This window comes from Nothobranchius furzeri, unplaced genomic scaffold, assembly GCF_043380555.1.
Source record: "Nothobranchius furzeri strain GRZ-AD unplaced genomic scaffold, NfurGRZ-RIMD1 Scf223, whole genome shotgun sequence".
In the NCBI taxonomy this organism is placed as follows: Eukaryota; Metazoa; Chordata; class Actinopteri; order Cyprinodontiformes; family Nothobranchiidae; genus Nothobranchius; species Nothobranchius furzeri.
Window position 1 is genome coordinate 17501 of NW_027223239.1, and position 10000 is coordinate 27500.

Genomic DNA, 10000 nt, shown 5'->3' on the forward strand with positions numbered 1-10000 from the left:
TTTTTTCTGCACTCATGGTCATCCGACAGAGGGACTTTGAAAATTTTCCTGCACTCATGGTCATCCTACGAGGACACTTTGAAAATAAACACGACACTCTGGTCATCCTGTGGAGAGGACAAGAGGGTGGATCACGGTGGGACTGCCGTGACCCTAAGCTACTATTGAGGCATCAACCTGGGATGAGCTGGGGTCTGACATCCCCCTGTTGCCATGGAGGTCTAAAGGATGACCATTAGTTGTGGTTCTCGCCCCGGGACTTGGGTCAGAGTACAGCCGAAGTGGAGCACTTGTGTCGGACTAGGGAGGCTGTGCCGTGCCCCCTGGAGGTCTAAAGGATGACCAGTAGTTGTGGTTCTCGCCCCGGGACTTGGGTCAGAGTATAGCCCAAGTGGAGCACTTGTGTCGGCCTAGGGAGGCTGTGCCGGGCCCCCTGGAGGTCTAAAGGATGACCATGAGGTCAAAAGGATGACCAGTAGTTGTGGTTCTCGCCCCGGGACTTGGGTCAGAGTATAGCCCAAGTGGAGCACTTGTGTCGGACTAGGGAGGCTGTGCCGTGCCCCCTGGAGGTCTAAAGGATGACCAGTAGTTGTGGTTCTCGCCCCGGGACTTGGGTCAGAGTATAGCCCAAGTGGAGCACTTGTGTCGGACTAGGGAGGCTGTGCCGTGCCCCCTGGAGGTCTAAAGGATGACCAGTAGTTGTGGTTCTCGCCCCGGGACTTGGGTCATAGTATAGCCCAAGTGGAGCACTTGGGTCGGACTAGGGAGGCTGTGTCGTGCCCCCTGGAGGTCTAAAGGATGACCAGTAGTTGTGGTTCTCGCCCCGGGACTTGGGTCAGAGAATAGCCCAAGTGGGACACTTGTGTCGGACTAGGGAGGCTCTGCCGTGCCCCCTGGAGGTCTAAAGGATGACCAGTAGTTGTGGTTCTCGCCCCGGGACTTGGGTCAGAGTATAGCCCAAGTGGAGCACTTGTGTCGGACTAGGGAGGCTGTGCCGTGCCCCCTGGAGGTCTAAAGGATGACCATTAGTTGTGGTTCTCGCCCCGGGACTTGGGTCAGAGTACAGCCCAAGTGGAGCACTTGCGTCGGACTAGGGAGGCTGTGCCGGGCCCCCTGGAGGTCTAAAGGATGACCAGTAGTTGTGGTTCTCGCCCCGGGCCGTGGGTCTGAGTATGGCCCAAGTGGGACACTTGTGTCGGACTAGGGAGGCTCTGCCGTGCCCCCTTGAGGTCTAAAGGATGACCAGTAGTTGTGGTTCTCGCCCCGGGACTTGGGTCATAGTATAGCCCAAGTGGGACACTTGTGTCGGACTAGGGAGGCTCTGCCGTGCCCCCTTGAGGTCTAAAGGATGACCATGAGGTCAAAAGGATGACCAGTAGTTGTGGTTCTCGCCCCGGGACTTGGGTCAGAGTATGGCCCAAGTGGTGCACTTGTGTCGGTCTAGGGAGGCTGTGCCGGTCCCCCTGGAGGTCTAAAGGATGACCAGTAGTTGTGGTTCTCGCCCCGGGACTTGGGTCAGAGTATAGCCCAAGTGGAGCACTTGTGTCGGACTAGGGAGGCTGTGCCGGGCCCCCTGGAGGTCTAAAGGATGACCAGTAGTTGTGGTTCTCACCCCGGGTCGTGGGTCCGAGTCTGGCCCGAGTAGAGCACTTTGGTCGGCTACCGGGGGGTGTGCCGTGCCCCCTGGAGGTCTAAAGGATGACCAGTAGTTGTGGTTCTCGCCCCGGGACTTGGGTCAGAGTATAGCCCAAGTGGAGCACTTGTGTCGGCCTAGGGAGGCTGTGCCGGGCCCCCTGGAGATCTAAAGGATGACCATGAGGTCAAAAGGATGACCAGTAGTTGTGGTTCTCGCCCCGGGACTTGGGTCAGAGTATAGCCCAAGTGGAGCACTTGTGTCGGCCTAGGGAGGCTGTGCCGGGCCCCCTGGAGGTCTAAAGGATGACCAGTAGTTGTGGTTCTCGCACCGGGACTTGGGTCAGAGTACAGCCCAAGTGGAGCACTTGTGTCGGTCTAGGGAGGCTGTGCCGGGCCCCCTGGAGGTCTAAAGGATGACCATGAGGTCAAAAGGATGACCAGTAGTTGTGGTTCTCGCCCCGGGACTTGGGTCAGAGTATAGCCCAAGTGGAGCACTTGTGTCGGACTAGGGAGGCTGTGCCGTGCCCCCTGGAGGTCTAAAGGATGACCAGTAGTTGTGGTTCTCGCCCCGGGACTTGGGTCAGAGTATAGCCCAAGTGGAGCACTTGTGTCGGCCTAGGGAGGCTGTGCCGGGCCCCCTGGAGGTCTAAAGGATGACCATGAGGTCAAAAGGATGACCAGTAGTTGTGGTTCTCGCCCCGGGACTTGGGTCAGAGTATAGCCCAAGTGGAGCACTTGTGTCGGACTAGGGAGGCTGTGCCGTGCCCCCTGGAGGTCTAAAGGATGACCAGTAGTTGTGGTTCTCGCCCCGGGACTTGGGTCAGAGTATAGCCCAAGTGGAGCACTTGTGTCGGACTAGGGAGGCTGTGCCGTGCCCCCTGGAGGTCTAAAGGATGACCAGTAGTTGTGGTTCTCGCCCCGGGACTTGGGTCATAGTATAGCCCAAGTGGAGCACTTGGGTCGGACTAGGGAGGCTGTGTCGTGCCCCCTGGAGGTCTAAAGGATGACCAGTAGTTGTGGTTCTCGCCCCGGGACTTGGGTCAGAGAATAGCCCAAGTGGGACACTTGTGTCGGACTAGGGAGGCTCTGCCGTGCCCCCTGGAGGTCTAAAGGATGACCAGTAGTTGTGGTTCTCGCCCCGGGACTTGGGTCAGAGTATAGCCCAAGTGGAGCACTTGTGTCGGACTAGGGAGGCTGTGCCGTGCCCCCTGGAGGTCTAAAGGATGACCATTAGTTGTGGTTCTCGCCCCGGGACTTGGGTCAGAGTACAGCCCAAGTGGAGCACTTGCGTCGGACTAGGGAGGCTGTGCCGGGCCCCCTGGAGGTCTAAAGGATGACCAGTAGTTGTGGTTCTCGCCCCGGGCCGTGGGTCTGAGTATGGCCCAAGTGGGACACTTGTGTCGGACTAGGGAGGCTCTGCCGTGCCCCCTTGAGGTCTAAAGGATGACCAGTAGTTGTGGTTCTCGCCCCGGGACTTGGGTCATAGTATAGCCCAAGTGGGACACTTGTGTCGGACTAGGGAGGCTCTGCCGTGCCCCCTTGAGGTCTAAAGGATGACCATGAGGTCAAAAGGATGACCAGTAGTTGTGGTTCTCGCCCCGGGACTTGGGTCAGAGTATGGCCCAAGTGGTGCACTTGTGTCGGTCTAGGGAGGCTGTGCCGGTCCCCCTGGAGGTCTAAAGGATGACCAGTAGTTGTGGTTCTCGCCCCGGGACTTGGGTCAGAGTATAGCCCAAGTGGAGCACTTGTGTCGGACTAGGGAGGCTGTGCCGGGCCCCCTGGAGGTCTAAAGGATGACCAGTAGTTGTGGTTCTCACCCCGGGTCGTGGGTCCGAGTCTGGCCCGAGTAGAGCACTTTGGTCGGCTACCGGGGGGTGTGCCGTGCCCCCTGGAGGTCTAAAGGATGACCAGTAGTTGTGGTTCTCGCCCCGGGACTTGGGTCAGAGTATAGCCCAAGTGGAGCACTTGTGTCGGCCTAGGGAGGCTGTGCCGGGCCCCCTGGAGATCTAAAGGATGACCATGAGGTCAAAAGGATGACCAGTAGTTGTGGTTCTCGCCCCGGGACTTGGGTCAGAGTATAGCCCAAGTGGAGCACTTGTGTCGGCCTAGGGAGGCTGTGCCGGGCCCCCTGGAGGTCTAAAGGATGACCAGTAGTTGTGGTTCTCGCACCGGGACTTGGGTCAGAGTACAGCCCAAGTGGAGCACTTGTGTCGGTCTAGGGAGGCTGTGCCGGGCCCCCTGGAGGTCTAAAGGATGACCAGTAGTTGTGGTTCTCGCCCCGGGCCGTGGGTCTGAGTATGGCCCAAGTGGGGCACTTGCGTCGGACTGGGGAGGCTCTGCCGCGCCCCCTGGAGGTCAAAAGGATGACCAGTAGTTGTGGTTCTCACCCCGGGTCGTGGGTCCGAGTCTGGCCCGAGTAGAGCACTTTGGTCGGCTACCGGGGGGTGTGCCGTGCCCCCTGGAGCCATGGGAGTGAGCTCCAGCAGACTGGTATTTTTCGGAGAACCAGGCCCACACTCCTCAGACTTTGTGCCCAGGGACAGGCCACCAAAATCGGCCGCGGCTCGTGCACTTTGCCCCTGCGTTTCTCCCAGAACCAGAGCCGGAAAAATCCCAAAATTGATGCCCAGAGATAGTCGACTCTGCCTGGAATAGATTGCCACCCAAACCCGCCAACTCACGCTGGTTTTCCGATGGCCTCACCTACTAACCCGAGCATGGTCATCGCTCGCACCTTCCAAAACCTCCAGGGGCGCAGGCACTTTTCATTTACTGGCCATAAGGCCGACCGCCTTAAGCGTTAAGCGATAAGCGAAAGGCTTAGTTTGGACTTAGTTTTTGGAGCGACGAGGTCGCCGTTTTGTCAATTCTGAACCGATTTTCACGCGGTTTTCGACTGCCTGCGCCTGGGGAGCCGCCCAGAAGCCCCAGGCAGTGTTCTGGGTGGACTTCCGGACCGGTCCGGACCCGGTACCGGCCGGGGGAACCGCACCACGCCTCTCGGGCGTTTCTACACCGATTTTCGCGGGGTTTTCGACTGCATAGACGGGGCCACCTGCTGCAGGGCCCGAGGGAGGGCCTTACTGAGCTGGGTCCGACGCAGGGCCCGGTTCCTGGAGCCCGCTGGGGGGGGGGGGGGGTTCTCTAAGGCTCACGGCGGGCTGCTGAGGGGCCGGATCGGATGCAGACAGGCGCTCCTCTGCCCAGGTCTTTGCTCCCCTGCCCCACTAGGAATGGAAGACACACTGCCAACAGCTTCTGGAGGGTGATGGGCCCTGCTGCAGACCAGGTCCGACCCAGGTTTCAGCTATCCCACCCCGCAGGGACTTAAAGACACACTGCCATCAGCTTCTGGAGGCTGCTGAGCTCTACTATAGAGCAGGTCCGACCCAGGTTTCAGCTCCTGCAGCCCACTAGGACTTAAACACACACTGCCATCAGCGTCTGGATGGTGATGGGCCCTGCTGCAGACCAGGTCCGACCCAGGTTTCAGCTATCCCACCCCGCAGGGACTTAAAGACACACTGCCATCAGCTTCTGGAGGCTGCTGAGCTCTACTATAGAGCAGGTCCGACCCAGGTTTCAGCTCCTGCAGCCCACTAGGACTTAAACACACACTGCCATCAGCGTCTGGATGGTGATGGGCCCTGCTGCAGACCAGGTCCGACCCAGGTATCAGCTCCTGCACCCCGCAGGGAATTGAAGACACACTGCCATCAGCTTCTGGAGGCTGCTGAGCTCTGCTATAGACCAGGTCCGACCCAGGTTTCAGCTCCTGCACCCCGCAGGGAACTAAACACACACTGCCATCTGCAACTGGAGGCTGCTGAGCCCTGCTGCAGACCAGGTCCGACCCAGGTTATGGCTCTCCCACCCCCCTGGGACTTAAACACACACAGCCATCAGCTTCTGGATGGTGATGGGCCCTGCTGCAGACCAGGTCCGACCCAGGTTTCAGCTCCTCAACCCCGCAGGGACTTAAACCCACACCGCCATCAGCTTCTGGAGGGTGATGGGCCCTGCTGCGGGCCAGGTCCGACCCAGGTTTCAGCTCTCCCACCCCGCAGGGACTTAAACACACACAGCCATCAGCTTCTGGGGGCTGCTGAGCCCTGCTGCAGACCAGGTCCGACCCAGGTTTCAGCTCTCCCACCCCGCAGGGTCTTTAACACACACACTGCCATCAGCTGCTGGAGGCTGCTGAGCTCCGCTATAGACCAGGTCCGACCCAGGTTTCTGCTCCTGCACCCCGCAGGGAATGAAAGACACACTGCCATCAGCTTCTGGAGGCTGCTGAGCCCTGCTGCAGACCAGGTCCGACCCAGGTATCGGCTCTCCAACCAGGCAGAGACTTAAACACACACACACACACACACACTGCCATCAGCTTCTGGGGGCTGCTGAGCTCTGCTGTAGACCGGGTCCGACCCAGGTTTCTGCTCCTCCACCCCGCAGGGACTTAAACACACACTGCCACCAGCTTCTGGAGGGTGATGGGCCCTGCTTTAGACCAGGTCTGACCCGGGATATAGCTCTCCCACCCCGCAGGGACTTAAACACTCACTGCCATCAGCTGCTGGAGGCTGCCGAGCTCTGCTGCAGACCAGGTCCCACCCAGGTTTCTGCTCCTGCACCCCGCAGGGACTTAAACACACACTGCCACCAGCTTCTGGAGGGTGATGGGCCCTGCTGTGGACCAGGTCCGACCCGGATATCAGCTCTCCCACCAGGCAGGGACTTAAACACACACTGCAATCAGCTGCTGGAGGCTGCTGAGCTCTACTATAGACCAGGTCCGACCCAGGTTTCAGCTCTCCCACCAGGCAGTGACTTAAAGACACACTGCCATCAGCTGCTGGAGGCTGCTGAGCTCTTCTATAGACCAGGTCCGACCCAGGTTTCAGCTCTCACACCAGGCAGGGACTTAAACACACACTGCCATCAGCTGCTGGAGGCTGCTGAGCTCTGCTATAGACCAGGTCCGACCCAGGTTTCAGCTCTCCCACCAGGCAGGGACTTAAAGACACACTGCCATCAGCTGCTGGAGGCTGCCGAGCCCTGCTGCAGACCATGTCCGACCCAGGTTTCAGCTCTCCCACCAGGCAGGGACTTAGAGGCACGCTGCCATCAGCTTCTGGAGGCTGCTGAGCTCTGCCATAGACCAGGTCCGACCGAGGTTTCAGCTCTCCCACCCCGCAGGGACTTAAACACACACTGCCATCAGCTGCTGGAGGCTGCTGAGCTCTGCTATAGACCAGGTCCGACCCGGGATATAGCTCTCCCACCCCGCAGGGACTTAAACACACACTGCCATCAGCTGCTGGAGGCTGCTGAGCTCTTCTATAGACCAGGTCCGACCCAGGTTTCAGCTCTCCCACCCCGCAGGGACTTGAACACACACTGCCATCAGCTTCTGGAGGCTGCTGAGCTCTGCTATAGACCAGGTCCGACCCAGGTTTCTGCTCCTCCACCCCGCAGGGAATTAAAGACACACTGCCATCAGCTTCTGGATGGTGATGGGCCCTGCTGCAGACCAAGTCCGACCCGGGTTACAGCTCTCCCACCAGGCAGGGAATTAAACACACACTGCCATCAGCTGCTGGAGGCTGCTGAGCTCCGCTATAGACCAGGTCCGACCCGGGTTCCTGCTCCTGCACCCCGCAGGGACCAAAACACACACACTGCCATCAGCTTCTGGAGGCTGCTGAGCTCTTCTATAGACCAGGTCCGACCCAGGTTTCAGCTCTCCCACCAGGCAGGGACTTAAACACACACTGCCATCACCTTCTGCTGGCTGCTGAGCTCTGCTGCAGACCAGGTCCGACCCAGGTTTCAGCTCCTGCACCCCGCAGGGAACTAAACACACACTGCCGTCACCTTCTGCTGGCTGCTGAGCCCTGCTGCAGACCAGGTCCGACCCAGGTTTCAGCTCCTGCACCCCGCAGTGGATTAAAGACACACTGCCATCAGGTTCTGGAGGCTGCTGAGCTCTGCTGCAGACCAGGTCCGACCCAGGTTATGGCTCTCCCACCCCGCAGGGACTTAAACACACACCGCCGTCAGCTTCTGGATGGTGATGGGCCCTGCTGCAGACCAGGTCCGACCCACGTTTCAGCTCTCCCACCCCGCAGGGGATGAAACACACACTGCCATCAGCTTCTGGAGGCTGCTGAGCTCTGCTAAAGACCAGGTCCGACCCAGCTTTCAGCTCTCCCACCAGGCAGGGAGTTAAAGACACACTGTCATCGGCTTCTGGAGGGTGCTGAGCCCTGCTGCACACCAAGTCTGACCCAGGTTTCAGCTCATCCACCCCGCAGGGACCTAAACACACACTGCCATCAGCTTCTGAGTGGTAATGGGCCCTGCTGCAGACCAGGTCCGACCCAGGTTTCAGCTCCTCCACCCCGCCATCACCAGCTGGAGGCTGGCTGCTGCTCCTGCACCCTGCCATCAGCTGCTGGAGGCTTCTGTTCCTCCACCCCGCCATCAGCAGCTGGAGGCTGGCTGCTGGAGGCTGGCTGCTGCTCCTCCACCCCGCCATCACCAGCTGGAGGCTGGTTGCAGCTCCTGCACCCCGCCATCAGCTGCTGGAGGCTGCCTGCAGCCCCTGCACCCCGCCATCAGCTGCTGGAGGCTGGCTGCAGCTCCTGCACACCGCCATCAGCTGCTGGAGGCTGCCTGCAGCTCCTGCACCCCGCCATCAGCTGCTGGAGGCTGGCTGCTGCTCCTGCACCCCGCCAGCAGCTGCTGGAGGCTGGCTGCTGCTCCTCCACCCAACCATCAGCTGCTGGACGCTGGCTGCTGCTCCTGCACCCCGCCATCAGCTGCTGGAGGCTGGCTGCTGCTCCTCCACCACCCAACCATCAGCTGCTGGACGCTGGCTGCAGCTCCTCCACCCCGCCATCAGCTGCTGGTGGCTGGCTGCAGCTCCTTCACCCCGCCATCAGCTGCTGGTGGCTGGCTGCAGCTCCTTCACCCCGCCATCACCAGCTGGAGGCTGGCTGCTGCTCCTGCACCCCGCCATCAGCTGCTGGAGGCTGCCTGCAGCTCCTGCGCCCCGCCATCAGCTGCTGGAGGCTGGCTGCTGCTCCTGCACCCTGCCATCAGCTGTTCGAGGCTGGCTGCAGCTCCTCCACCCCACCATCACCAGCTGGAGGCTGGTTGCAGCTCCTGCACCCCGTCATCAGCAGCTGGAGGCTGCCTGCTGCTCCTGCACCCCGCCATCAGCTGCTGGAGGCTGCCTGCAGCTCCTGCACCCCGCCATCATTTGCTGGAGGCTGGCTGCAGCTCCTGCAACCCGCCATCAGCTGCTGGAGGCTGGCTGCTGCTCCTCCACCCCACCATGACCTGCTGGAGGCTGGCTGCAGCTCCTTCACACCGCCATCAGCTGATGGATGCTGGCTGAACGCTGGAGGCTGGCTGCTGCTCCCACACACCGCCATCAGCTCCTGGAGGCTGGCTGGCTGCTGGAGGCTGTCTGCTGCTGCTCCTCCACCCCGCCATCACCAGCTGGAGGCTGGCTGCTGGAGGCTGGCTGCAGCTCCTGCACCCCACCATCAGCTGCTGGAGGCTGGCTTCTGCTCCTCCACCCCGCCATCAGCTGCTGGGGGCTGGCTGCTGGAGGCTGGCTGCAGCTCCTCCACCCCGCCATCACCAGCTGGAGGCTGGTTGCAGCTCCTGCACCCCGCCATCAGCTGCTGGAGGCTGCCTGCTGCTCCTGCACCCCGCCATCAGCTGCTGGAGGCTGCCTGCACCTCCTGCACCCCGCCATCAGCTGCTGGAGGCTGGCTTCTGCTCCTCCACCCCGCCATCAGCTGATGGAGGCTGCCTGCTTCTCCACCCCGCCATCACTAGCTGGAGGCTGGCTGCTGGAGGCTGGCTGCAGCTCCTCCACCCCGCCATCAGCTGCTGGAGGCTGCCTGCAGCTCCTGCACCCCGCCATCACCAGCTGGAGGCTGGCTTCTGCTCCTCCACCCCGCCATCAGCTGATGGAGGCTGCCTGCTTCTCCACCCCGCCATCACTAGCTGGAGGCTGGCTGCTGGAGGCTGGCTGCAGCTCCTCCACCCCGCCATCAGCTGCTGGAGGCTGGCTGCTGCTCCTGCACCCCGCCATCAGCTGCTGGAGGCTGGCTGCTGCTCCTCCACCCAACCATCAGCTGCTGGACGCTGGCTGCAGCTCCTCCACCCCACCATCAGCTGCTGGACGCTGGCTGCAGCTCCTCCACCCCGCCATCAGCTGCTGGAGGCTGCCTGCAGCTCCTGCACCCCGCCATCAGCTGCTGGAGGCTGCCTGCAGCTCCTGCACCCCGCCATCACCAGCTGGAGGCTGGCTTCTGCTCCTCCACCCCGCCATCAGCTGATGGAG